Genomic DNA, 13,190 nt, shown 5'->3' with positions numbered 1-13,190 from the left:
CGAGACGAGCACCGAGAAAATCCCCAAGCCCAGCCTAGAGCCGAGGCGAGCCGAGTCCAGAGCCGAAGCGAGATCAGAGCCCCGAGCCCAGCCTAGAGCCGAGCCGAGTGCAGAGCCGAGGGACGAGCGCAGCCTAGAGCCGAGTAGAGAGCCGAGCCCAGAGCCGAGCCTCGAGCCGAGCCCCGAGCCCAGTCGAGCACAGAGCCCAGATCCGAGCCTCGAGACGATCCCCGAGACAATCCCCAAGCCCAGGCTAGAGCCGAGGCGAGCCGAGTCCAGAGCCAAACCCAGATCCGAGCACCGAGCGCAGCCTAGAGCCGAGCCGAGCCCAGAGCATAGCGTAGAGCCGAGCCCAGCGCCGGGCATCGAGCCGAGCCCCGAGCCCAGCCTGGCACAGAGCCCAGAGCCGAGTCTCAAGACGAGCCCCGAGACATTCCCCAAGCCCAGCCTAGAGCCGAGGCGAGCCGAGTCCAGAGCCGAACCCAGATCCGAGCCCCGAGCCCAGTCTAGAGCCGAGCCGAGCCCGGAGCCCAAACTAGAGCAGAGCCCTGAGCCGAGCCTCGAGCCGAGCCCGAGCCCAGCCGCGCCCAGAGCCCAGAGCCGAGCCTCGAGACGAGCCCCGAGACAATCCCCAAGCCCAGCCTAGAGCCGAGGCGAGCCGAGTCCAGAGCCGAACCCAGAGCCGAGCCTCGAGCCCAGCCTAGAGCCGAGCCGAGTCCAGAGCCGAGGTACGAGCTCAGCCTAGAGCCGAGTAGAGAGCCGAGCCCAGTGCCGAGCCTCGAGCCGAGCCCAGAGCACAGCCGAACATAGAGCCCAGATCCGAGCCTCGAGACGAGCCCCGAGACAATCCCCAAGCCCAGCCTAGAGCCGAGGCGAGCCGAGTCCAGAGCCGAACCCAGAGCCGAGCCTCGAGCCCAGCCTAGAGCCGAGCCGAGTCCAGAGCCGAGGTACGAGCGCAGCCTAGAGCCGAGTAGAGAGCCGAGCCCAGAGCACAGCCGAACACAGAGCCCAGATCCGAGCCTCGAGACGAGCCCCGAGACAATCCCCAAGCCCAGACTAGAGCCGAGGCGAGCCGAGTCCAGAGCCGAACCCAGATCCGAGACTCGAGCTTAGCCTAGAGCCGAGCCAAGCCCAGACCATAGCCTAGAGCCGAGCCCAGCGCCAAGCATCGAGCCGAGCCCCGAGCCCAGCCGAGCACAGATCCCAGAGCCGAGCCTCGAGACGAGCCCCGAGACAATCCCCAAGCCCAGCCTAGAGCCGAGGCGAGCCGAGTCGAGAGCCGAAGCGAGATCAGAGCCCCGAGCCCAGCCTAGAGCCGAGCCGAGTCCAGAGCCGAGGTACGAGCGCAGCCTAGAGCCGAGTAGAGAGCCGAGCCCAGAGCCGAGCCTCGAGCCGAGCCCCGAGCCCAGCCGAGCCCCGAGCCCAGATCCGAGCCTCGAGACGAGCCCCGAGACAATCCCCAAGCCCAGACTAGAGCCGAGGCGAGCCGAGTCCAGAGCCGAAACCAGATCCGAGCCCAGAGCTTAGCCTAGACCCGAGCCGAGCCCAGACCATAGCCTAGAGCCGAGCCCAGCGCCAAGCATCGAGCCGAGCCCCTAGCCCAGCCGAGCACAGAGCCCAGATCCGAGCCTCGAGACGAGCCCCGAGACAATCCCCAAGCCCAGCTTAGAGCCGAGGCGAGCCGAGTCCAGAGCCGAACCCAGATCCAAGCCCCGAGCCCAGCCTAGAGCCGAGCCGAGCCCGGAGCCCAGCCTAGAGCCGAGCCCTGAGCCGAGCCCCGAGCCGAGCCCCGAGCCCAGCCGAGCACAGAGCCCAGAGCCGAGCCTCGAGACGAGCCCCGAGACAATCCCCAAGCCCAGCCTAGAGCCGAGGCGAGCCGAGTCCAGAGCCGAACCCAGATCCGAGCCCCGAGCACAGCCTAGAGCCGAGCCGAGTCCAGAGCCGAGCCCAGAGTCGGGCGCGAGCTGAGCCTCGAGCCTAGCCAAGAGCAGAGCCGATCATTTGGCCCAGCCCAAAGCCGAGAGCAGACAATTCCAGAGCCGAGCCTCGAGCCCAGCCTAGAGCCGAGCCGAGTCCAGAGCCGAGCCCAGAACCGAGCCCCGAGCCCAGCCTAGAGCCGAGCCGAGCCCGGAGCCCAGCCTAGAGCCGAGCCCTGAGCCGATCCTCGAGCCGAGCCCCGAGCCCAGCCGAGCACATATCCCAGTGCCGAGCCTCGAGACGAGCCCCGAGAAAATCCCCAAGCCCAGCCTAGAGCCGAGGCGAGCCGAGTCCAGAGCCGAAGCGAGATCAGAGCCCCGAGCCCAGCCTAGAGCCGAGCCGAGTCCAGAGCCGAGGTACGAGCGCAGCCTAGAGCCGAGTAGAGAGCCGAGCCCAGAGCCGAGCCTCGAGCCGAGCCCCGAGCCCAGCCGAGCCCCGAGCCCAGATCCGAGCCCCGAGACGAGCCACGAGACAATCCCCAAGCCCAGCTTAGAGCCGAGGCGAGCCGAGTCCAGAGCCGAACCCAGATCCGAGCCCCGAGCCCAGCCTAGAGCCGAGCCGAGCCCGGAGCCCAGCCTAGAGCCGAGCCCTGAACCGAGCCCCGAGCCGAGCCCAGAGAACAGCCGAGCACAAAGCCCAGAGCCGAGTCTCGAGACGAGCCCCGAGACAATCCCCAAGCCCAGCCTAGAGCCGAGGCGAGCCGAGTCCAGAGCCGAAGCGAGATCAGAGCCCCGAGCCCAGCCTCGAGCCGAGCCGAGTCCAGAGCCGAGGTACAAGCGCAGACTAGAGCCGAGTAGAGAGCCGAGCCCACAGCCGAGCCTCGAGCCGAGCCCCGAGCACAGCCGAGCACAGAGCCCAGATCCGAGCCTCGAGACGAGCCCCGAGACAATCCCCAAGCCCAGCCTAGAGCCGAGGCGAGCCGAGTCCAGAGCCGAACCCAGATCCGAGCCCCGAGCCCAGCCTAGAGCCGAGCCGAGCCCAGAGCCCAGCCTAGAGGCGAGCCCAGAGTCGAGTATGGAGCCGAGCCTCGAGTCGAGCTCCGAGCCCAGCCGAGCACAGAGCCCAGAGCCGAGCCTCGAGACGAGCCCCGAGACCATCCCCAAGCCCAGCCTAGAGCCGAAGCGAGCCGAGTCCAGAGCCGAACCCAGATCCGAGCCCCGAGCACAGCCTAGAGCCGAGCCGAGTCCAGAGCCGAGCCCAGAGTCGGGCGCGAGCTGAGCCTCGAGCCTAGCCAAGAGCAGAGACGATCATTTGGGCCAGCCCAAAGCCGAGAGCAGACAATTCCAGACCCGAGCATCGAGCCCAGCCTAGAGCCGAGCCGAGCCCGGAGCCCAGCCAAGAGCCGAGCCCTGAGCCGAGCCTCGAGCCGAGCCCCGAGAAAATCCCCAAGCCCAGCCTAGAGCCGAGGCGAGCCGAGTCCAGAGCCGAAGCGAGATCAGAGCCCCGAGCCCAGCCTAGAGCCGAGCCGAGTCCAGAGCCGAGGTACGAGCGCAGCCTAGAGCCGAGTAGAGAGCCGAGCCCAGAGCCAACCTCGAGCCGAGCCCCGAGACAATCCCCAAGCCCAGCCTAGAGCCGAGGCGAGGCCAGAGCCCAGCCTAGAGCCGAGCCCAGAGCCGAGCCTCGACCCGAGCCCCGAGCCCAGCCGAGCCCCGAGCCCAGAGCCGAGCCTCGAGATGAGCCCCGAGACAAGCCCCAAGCCCAGCCTAGAGCCGAGCCGAGCCCAGAGCGCAGCCTAGAGGCGAGCCCAGAGACGAGTATCGAGCCGAGAATCGAGCCGAGCCCCGAGCCCAGATCCGAGCCTCGAGACGAGCCCCGAGACAATCCCCAAGCCCAGACTAGAGCCGAGGCGAGCCGAGTCCAGAGCCGAACACAGATCCGAGCCCCGAGCCCAGCCTAGAGCCGAGCCGAGCCCGGAGCCCTGCCTAGAGCCGAGCCCTGAGCCGAGCCTCGAGCCGAGCCCCGAGCCCAGCCGAGCACATATCCCAGTGCTGAGACTCGAGACGAGCACCGAGAAAATCCCCAAGCCCAGCCTAGAGCCGAGGCGAGCCGAGTCCAGAGCCGAAGCGAGATCAGAGCCCCGAGCCCAGCCTAGAGCCGAGCCGAGTGCAGAGCCGAGGGACGAGCGCAGCCTAGAGCCGAGTAGAGAGCCGAGCCCAGAGCCGAGCCTCGAGCCGAGCCCCGAGCCCAGTCGAGCACAGAGCCCAGATCCGAGCCTCGAGACGATCCCCGAGACAATCCCCAAGCCCAGGCTAGAGCCGAGGCGAGCCGAGTCCAGAGCCAAACCCAGATCCGAGCACCGAGCGCAGCCTAGAGCCGAGCCGAGCCCAGAGCATAGCGTAGAGCCGAGCCCAGCGCCGGGCATCGAGCCGAGCCCCGAGCCCAGCCTGGCACAGAGCCCAGAGCCGAGTCTCAAGACGAGCCCCGAGACAATCCCCAAGCCCAGCCTAGAGCCGAGGCGAGCCGAGTCCAGAGCCGAACCCAGATCCGAGCCCCGAGCCCAGTCTAGAGCCGAGCCGAGCCCGGAGCCCAAACTAGAGCAGAGCCCTGAGCCGAGCCTCGAGCCGAGCCCCGAGCCCAGCCGAGCCCAGAGCCGAGCCTCGAGACGAGCCCCGAGACAATCCCCAAGCCCAGCCTAGAGCCGAGGCGAGCCGAGTCCAGAGCCGAACCCAGAGCCGAGCCTCGAGCCCAGCCTAGAGCCGAGCCGAGTCCAGAGCCGAGGTACGAGCTCAGCCTAGAGCCGAGTAGAGAGCCGAGCCCAGTGCCGAGCCTCGAGCCGAGCCCAGAGCACAGCCGAACATAGAGCCCAGATCCGAGCCTCGAGACGAGCCCCGAGACAATCCCCAAGCCCAGCCTAGAGCCGAGGCGAGCCGAGTCCAGAGCCGAACCCAGAGCCGAGCCTCGAGCCCAGCCTAGAGCCGAGCCGAGTCCAGAGCCGAGGTACGAGCGCAGCCTAGAGCCGAGTAGAGAGCCGAGCCCAGAGCACAGCCGAACACAGAGCCCAGATCCGAGCCTCGAGACGAGCCCCGAGACAATCCCCAAGCCCAGACTAGAGCCGAGGCGAGCCGAGTCCAGAGCCGAAACCAGATCCGAGACTCGAGCTTAGCCTAGAGCCGAGCCCAGCGCCAAGCATCGAGCCGAGCCCCGAGCCCAGCCGAGCACAGAGCCCAGAGCCGAGCCTCGAGACGAGCCCCGAGACAATCCCCAAGCCCAGCCTAGAGCCGAGGCGAGCCGAGTCCAGAGCCGAAGCGAGATCAGAGCCCCGAGCCCAGCCTAGAGCCGAGCCGAGTCCAGAGCCGAGGTACGAGCGCAGCCTAGAGCCGAGTAGAGAGCCGAGCCCAGAGCCGAGCCTCGAGCCGAGCCCCGAGCCCAGCCGAGCCCCGAGCCCAGAGCCGAGCCTCGAGACGAGCCCCGAGACAATCCCCAAGCCTAGCTTAGAGCCGAGGCGAGCCGAGTCCAGAGCCCAACCCAGATCCGAGCCCCGAGCCCAGCCTAGAGCCGAGCCGAGCCCGGAGCCCAGCCTAGATCCGAGCCCTGAGCCGAGCCCCGAGCCGAGCCCCGAGCCCAGCCGAGCACAGAGTCCAGAGCCGAGCCTCGAGACGAGCCCCGAGACAATCCCCAAGCCCAGCCTAGAGCCGAGGCGAGCCGAGTCCAGAGCCGAACCCAGATCCGAGCTCCGAGCACAGCCTAGAGCCGAGCCGAGTCCAGAGCTGAGCCCAGAGTCGGGCGCGAGCTGAGCCTCGAGCCTAGCCAAGAGCAGAGCCGATCATTTGGGCCAGCCCAAAGCCGAGAGCAGACAATTCCAGAGCCGAGCCTCGAGCCCAGCCTAGAGCCGAGTCGAGTCCAGATCCGAGCCCAGAACCGAGCCCCGACCCCAGCCTAGAGCCGAGCCGAGCCCGGAGCCCAGCCTAGAGCCGAGCCCTGAGCCGAGCCCCGAGCCGAGCCCCGAGCCCAGCCGAGCACAGAGCCCAGAGCCGAGCCTCGAGACGAGCCCCGAGACAATCCCCAAGCCCAGCCTAGAGCCGAGGCGAGCCGACTCCAGAGCCGAACCCAGAGCCGAGCCTCGAGCACAGCCTAGAGCCGAGTCGAGTCCAGAGCCGAGGTACGAGCGCAGCCTAAAGCCGAGTAGAGAGCCGAGCCCAGAGCCGAGCCTCGAGCCGAGCCCAGAGCACAGCCGAACACAGAGCCCAGATCCGAGTCTCGAGACGAGCCCCGAGACAATCCCCAAGCCCAGACTAGAGCCAAGGCGAGCCGAGTCCAGAGCCTAACCCAGATCCGAGACCCGAGCGCAGCCTAGAGCCGAGCCGAGACCAGACCATAGCCTAGAGCCGAGCCCAGCGCCAAGCATCGAGCCGAGCCCCGAGCGCAGCCGAGCACAGAGCCCAGAGCCGAGCCTCGAGACGAGCCCCGAGACAATCCCCAAGCCCAGCCTAGAGCCGAGGCGAGCCGAGTCCAGAGCCGAAGCGAGATCCGAGCCCCGAGCCCAGCCTAGAGCCGAGCCGAGTCCAGAGCCGAGGTACGAGCGCAGCCTAGAGCCGAGTAGAGAGCCGAGCCCAGAGCCGAGCCTCGAGCCGAGCCCCGAGCCCAGCCGAGCACAGAGCCCAGAGCCGAGCCTCGAGACGAGCCCCGAGACAATCCCCAAGCCCAGCCTAGAGCCGAGGCGAGCCGAGTCCAGAGCCGAACCCAGATCCGAGCCCCGAGCCCAGCCTAGAGCCGAGCCGAGCCCGGAGCCCAGCCTAGATCCGAGCCCTGAGCCGAGCCCCGAGCCGAGCCCCGAGCCCAGCCGAGCACAGAGTCCAGAGCCGAGCCTCGAGACGAGCCCCGAGACAATCCCCAAGCCCAGCCTAGAGCCGAGGCGAGCCGAGTCCAGAGCCGAACCCAGATCCGAGCCACGAGCACAGCCTAGAGCCGAGCCGAGTCCAGAGCTGAGCCCAGAGTCGGGCGCGAGCTGAGCCTCGAGCCTAGCCAAGAGCAGAGCCGATCATTTGGGCCAGCCCAAAGCCGAGAGCAGACAATTCCAGAGCCGAGCCTCGAGCCCAGCCTAGAGCCGAGTCGAGTACAGATCCGAGCCCAGAACCGAGCCCCGACCCCAGCCTAGAGCCGAGCCGAGCCCGGAGCCCAGCGTAGAGCCGAGCCCTGAGCCGAGCCTCGAGCCGAGCCCCGAGCCCAGCCGAGCACATATCCCAGTGCCGAGCCTCGAGACGAGCCCCGAGAAAATCCCCAAGCCCAGCCTAGAGCCGAGGCGAGCCGAGTCTAGAGCCGAACCCAGATCCGAGCACCGAGCGCAGCCTAGAGCCGAGCCGAGCCCAGAGCTTAGCCTCGAGCCGAGCCCCGAACCCAGCCGAGCACAGAGCCCAGAGCCGAGCCTCGAGACGAGCCCCGAGACAATCCCCAAGCCCAGCCTAGAGCCGAGGCGAGCCGAGCCCAGAGCCGAGCCTCGAGCCGAGCCCCGAGCACAGCCGAGCACAGAGCCCAGATCCGAGCCTCGAGACGAGCCCCGAGACAATCCCCAAGACCAGCCTAGAGCCGAGGCGAGCCGAGTCCAGAGCCGAACCCAGATCCGAGCCCCGAGCCCAGCCTAGAGCCGAGCCGAGCCCAGAGCCCATCCTAGAAGCGAGCCCAGAGTCGAGTATCGAGCCGAGCCTCGAACCGAGCCCCGAGCCCAGCCGAGCACAGAGCCCAGAGCCGAGCCTCGAGACGAGCCCCGAGACAATCCCCAAGACCAGACTAGAGCCGAGGCGAGCCGAGTCCAGAGCCGAACCCAGACCCGAGCCCCGAGCCCAGCCTAGATCCGAGGCGAGGCCAGAGCCCAGCCTAGAGCCGAGCCCAGAGCCGAGCCTCGAGATGAGCCCCGAGACAAACCCCAAGCCCAGCCTAGAGCCGAGCCGAGCCCAGAGCCCAGCCTAGAGGCGAGCCCAGAGACGAGTACCGAGCCGAGAATCGAGTCGAGCCCCGAGCCCAGATCGGAGCCTCGAGACGAGCCCCGAGACAATCCCCAAGCCCAGCCTAGAGCCGAGGCGAGCCGAGTCCAGAGCCGAAGCGAGATCCGAGCCCCGAGCCCAGCCTAGAGCTGAGACGAGTCCAGAGCCGAGCCCAGAGTCGGGCGCGATCTGAGCCTCGAGCCGAGCCAAGAGCAGAGCCGATCCCTTAGCCCAGCCCAAAGCCGAGAGCAGACAAGCCCAGAGCCGAGCCTCGAGTCCAGCCTAGATCCGAGTCCAGAGCCGAGTATCGAGCCGAGCCTCGAGCCGAGCCCCGAGCACAGCCGAGCACAGAGCTCAGAGCCGAGTCTCAAGACGAGCCCCGAGACAATCCCCAAGCCCAGCCTAGAGCCGAGGCGAGCCGAGTCCAGAGCCGAACCCAGATCCGAGCCCCGAGCCCAGCCTAGAGCCGAGCCGAGCCCGGAGCCCAGCCTAGAGCCGAGCCCAGAGCCGAGCCTCGAGCCGAGCCCCGAGCCCAGCCGAGCACAGAGCCCAGAGCCGAGCCTCAAGACGAGCCCCGAGACAATCCCCAAGCCCAGCCTAGAGCCGAGGCGAGCCGAGTCCAGAGCCGAACACAGAACCGAGCCCCGAGCCCAGCCTAGAGCCGAGCCGAGCCCGGAGCCCTGCCTAGAGCCGAGCCCTGAGCCGAGCCTCGAGCCGAGCCCCGAGCCCAGCCGAGCACATATCCCAGTTCCGAGCCTCGAGACGAGCCCCGAGAAAATCCCCAAGCCCAGCTTAGAGCCGAGGCGCGCCGAGTCCAGAGCCGAAGCGAGATCAGAGCCCCGAGCCCAGCCTAGAGCCGAGGTACGAGCGCAGCCTAGAGCCGAGTAGAGAGCCGAGCCCAGAGCCGAGCCTCGAGCCGAGCCCCGAGCCCAGTCGAGCACAGAGCCCAGATCCGAGCCTCGAGACGAGCCCCGAGACAATCCCCAAGCCCAGCCTAGAGCCGAGGCGAGCCGAGTCCAGAGCCGAACCCAGATCCGAGCCCCGAGCCCAGCCTAGAGCCGAGCCGAGCCCGGAGCCCAGCCTAGATCCGAGCCCTGAGCCGAGCCCCGAGCCGAGCCCCGAGCCCAGACGAGCACAGAGTCCAGAGCCGAGCCTCGAGACGAGCCCCGAGACAATCCCCAAGCCCAGCCTAGAGCCGAGGCGAGCCGAGTCCAGAGCCGAACCCAGATCCGAGCCCCGAGCACAGCCTAGAGCCGAGCCGAGTGCAGAGCTGAGCCCAGAGTCGGGCGCGAGCTGAGCCTCGAGCCTAGCCAAGAGCAGAGCCGATCATTTGGGCCAGCCCAAAGCCGAGAGAAGACAATTCCAGAGCCGAGCCTCGAGCCCAGCCTAGAGCCGAGTCGAGTACAGATCCGAGCCCAGAACCGAGCCCCGACCCCAGCCTAGAGCCGAGCCGAGCCCGGAGCCCAGCGTAGAGCCGAGCCCTGAGCCGAGCCTCGAGCCGAGCCCCGAGCCCTGCCGAGCACATATCCCAGTGCCGAGCCTCGAGACGAGCCCCGAGAAAATCCCCAAGCCCAGCCTAGAGCCGAGGCGAGCCGAGTCTAGAGCCGAACCCAGATCCGAGCACCGAGCGCAGCCTAGAGCCGAGCCGAGCCCAGAGCTTAGCCTCGAGCCGAGCCCCGAGCCCAGCCGAGCACAGAGCCCAGAGCCGAGCCTCGAGACGAGCCCCGAGACAATCCCCAAGCCCAGCCTAGAGCCGAGGCGAGCCGAGCCCAGAGCCGAGCCTCGAGCCGAGCCCCGAGCACAGCCGAGCACAGAGCCCAGATCCGAGCCTCGAGACGAGCCCCGAGACAATCCCCAAGCCCAGCCTAGAGCCGAGGCGAGCCGAGTCCAGAGCCGAACCCAGATCCGAGCCCCGAGCCCAGCCTAGAGCCGAGCCGAGCCCAGAGCCCAGCCTAGAGGCGAGTCCATAGTCGAGTATCGAGCCGAGCCTCGAGTCGAGCCCCGAGCCCAGCCGAGCACAGAGCCCAGAGCCGAGCCTCGAGACGAGCCCCGAGACAATCCCTAAGCCCAGACTAGAGCCGAGCCGAGCCGAGTCCAGAGCCGAAGCGAGATCCGAGCCCCGAGCACAGCCTAGAGCCGAGACGAGTCCAGAGCCGAGCCCAGAGTCGGGCGCGATCTGAGCCTCGAGCCGAGCCATGAGCAGAGCCGATCCCTGAGCCCAGCCCAAAGCCGAGAGCAGACAAGCCCAGAGCCGAGCCTCGAGACCAGCCTAGAGCCGAGTCCAGAGCCGAGCCCAGAGCCGAGCCTCGAGCCGAGCCCCGAGCCCAGCCGAGCACAGAGCCCAGAGCCGAGTCTCAAGACGAGCCCCGAGACAATCCCCAAGCCCAGCCTAGAGCCGAGGCGAGCCGAGTCCAGAGCCGAACCCAGATCCGAGCCCCGAGCCCAGCCTAGAGCCGAGCCGAGCCCGGAGCCCAACCTAGAGCAGAGCACTGAGCCGAGCCTCGAGACGAGCCCCGAGCCCAGCCGCGCCCAGAGCCCAGAGCCGAGCCTCGAGACGAGCCCCGAGACAATCCCCAAGCCCAGCCTAGAGCCGAGGCGAGCCGAGTCCAGAGCCGAACCAAGAGCCGAGCCTCGAGCCCAGCCTAGAGCCGAGCCGAGTCCAGAGCCGACGTACGAGCGCAGCCTAGAGCCGAGTAGAGAGCCGAGCCCAGAGCCGAGCCTCGAGCCGAGCCCAGAGCACAGCCGAACACAGAGCCCATATCCGAGCCTCGAGACGAGCCCCGAGACAATCCCCAAGCCCAGCCTAGAGCCGAGGCGAGCCGAGTCCAGAGCCTAACCCAGATCCGAGCCCCGAGCGCAGCCTAGAGCCGAGCCGAGCCCAGACCATACCCTAGAGCCGAACCCAGCGCCAAGCATCGAGCCGAGCCCCGAGCCCATCCGAGCACAGAGCCCAGAGCCGAGCCTCGAGACGAGCCCCGAGACAATCCCCAAGCCCAGCCTAGAGCCGAGGCGAGCCGAGTCCAGAGCCGAAGCGAGATCAGAGCCCCGAGCCCAGCCTAGAGCCGAGCCGAGTCCAGAGACGAGGTACGAGCGCAGCCTAGAGCCGAGTAGAGAGCCGAGCCCAGAGCCCAGCCTCGAGCCGAGCCCCGAGCACAGCCGAGCACAGAGCCCAGATCCGAGCCTCGAGACGAGCCCCGAGACAATCCCCAAGCCCAGCCTAGAGCCGAGGCGAGCCGAGTCCAGAGCCGAACACAGAACCGAGCCCCGAGCCCAGCCTAGAGCCGAGCCGAGCCCGGAGCCCTGCCTAGAGCCGAGCCCTGAGCCGAGCCTCGAGCCGAGCCCCGAGCCCAGACGAGCACATATCCCAGTGCTGAGCCTCGAGACGAGCCCCGAGAAAATCCCCAAGCCCAGCCTAGAGCCGAGGCGAGCCGAGTCCAGAGCCGAAGCTAGATCAGAGCTCCGAGCCCAGCCTAGAGCCGAGCCGAGTCCAGAGCCGAGGGATGAGCGCAGCCTAGAGCCGAGTAGAGAGCCGAGCCCAGAGCCGAGCCTCGAGCCGAGCCCCGAGCCCAGTCGAGCACAGAGCCCAGATCCGAGCCTCGAGACGAGCCCCGAGACAATCCCCAAGCCCACCCTAGAGCCGAGGCGAGCCCAGTCTACAGCCGAAACCAGATCCGAGCACCGAGCGCAGCCTAGAGCCGAGCCGAGCCCAGAGCATGGCCTAGAGCCGAGCCCAGCGCCGGGCATCGAGCCGAGCCCCGAGCCCAGCCGAGCACAGAGCCCAGAGCCGAGTCTCAAGACGAGCCCCGAGACAATCCCCAAGCCCAGCCTAGAACCGAGGCGAGCCGAGTCCAGAGCCGAACCCAGATCCGAGCCCCGAGCCCAGACTAGAGACGAGCCGAGCCCGGTGCCCAACCTAGAGAAGAGCCCTGAGCCGAGCCTCCAGCCGAGCCCCGAGCCCAGTCGAGCACAGAGCCCAGATCCGAGCCTCGAGACGAGCCCCGAGACAATCCCCAAGCCCACCCTAGAGCCGAGGCGAGCCCAGTCTACAGCCGAAACCAGATCCGAGCACCGAGCGCAGCCTAGAGCCGAGCCGAGCCCAGAGCATGGCCTAGAGCCGAGCCCAGCGCCGGGCATCGAGCCGAGCCCCGAGCCCAGCCGAGCACAGAGCCCAGAGCCGAGCCTCGAGACGAGCCCCGAGACAATCCCCAAGCCCAGACTAGAGCCGAGGCGAGCCGAGTCCAGAGCCGAACCCAGAGCCGAGCCTCGAGCCCAGCCTAGAGCCGAGCCGAGTCCAGAGCCGAGGTACGAGCGCAGCCTAGAGCCGAGTAGAGAGCCGATGCCAGAGCCGATCCTCGAGCCGAGCCCAGAGCACAGCCGAACACAGAGCCCAGATCCGAGCCTCGAGACGAGCCCCGAGACAATCCCCAAGCCCAGCCTAGAGCCGAGGCGAGCCGAGTCCAGAGCCGAAACCAGATCCGAGCCCAGAGCTTAGCCTAGACCCGAGCCGAGCCCAGACCATAGCCTAGAGCCGAGCCCAGCGCCAAGCATCGAGCCGAGCCCCGAGCCCAGCCGAGCACAGAGCCCAGAGCCGAGCCTCGAGACGAGCCCCGAGACAATCCCCAAGCCCAGCCTAGATCAGGAGTCGAGCCGAGTCCAGAGCCGAAGCGAGATCAGAGCCCCGAGCCCAGCCTAGAGCCGAGCCGAGTCCAGAGCCGAGGTACAAGCGCAGCCTAGAGCCGAGTAGAGAGCCGAGCCCAGAGCCGAGCCTCGAGCCGAGCCCCGAGCACAGCCGAGCACAGAGCCCAGAGCCGAGCCTCGAGACGAGCCCCGAGACAATCCCCAAGCCCAGCTTAGAGCCGAGGCGAGCCGAGTCCAGAGCCGAAGCGAGATCAGAGCCCCGAGCCCAGCCTAGAGCCGAGCCGAGTCCAGAGCCGAGGTACAAGCGCAGCCTAGAGCCGAGTAGAGAGCCGAGCCCAGAGCCAAGCCTCGAGCCGAGCCCCGAGCACAGCCGAGCACAGAGCCCAGATCCGAGCCTCGAGACGAGCCCCGAGACAATCCCCAAGCCCAGCCTAGAGCCGAGGCGAGCCGAGTCCAGAGCCGAACCCAGATCCGAGCGCCGAGCCCAGCCTAGAGCCGAGCCGAGCCCAGAGCCCAGCCTAGAGGCGAGTCCATAGTCGAGTATCGAGCCGAGCCTCGAGCCGAGCCCCGAGCCCAGCCGAGCACAGAGCCCAGAGCCGAGCCTCGAGACGAGCCCCGAGACAATCCCCAAGCCCAGACTAGAGCCGAGCCGAGCCG

This window comes from Athene noctua, chromosome 9, assembly GCF_965140245.1.
Source record: "Athene noctua chromosome 9, bAthNoc1.hap1.1, whole genome shotgun sequence".
Lineage (NCBI taxonomy): Eukaryota > Metazoa > Chordata > Aves > Strigiformes > Strigidae > Athene > Athene noctua.
The sequence above is the reverse complement of the archived record's forward strand: the minus strand, read 5'-3'. Positions refer to the sequence as shown.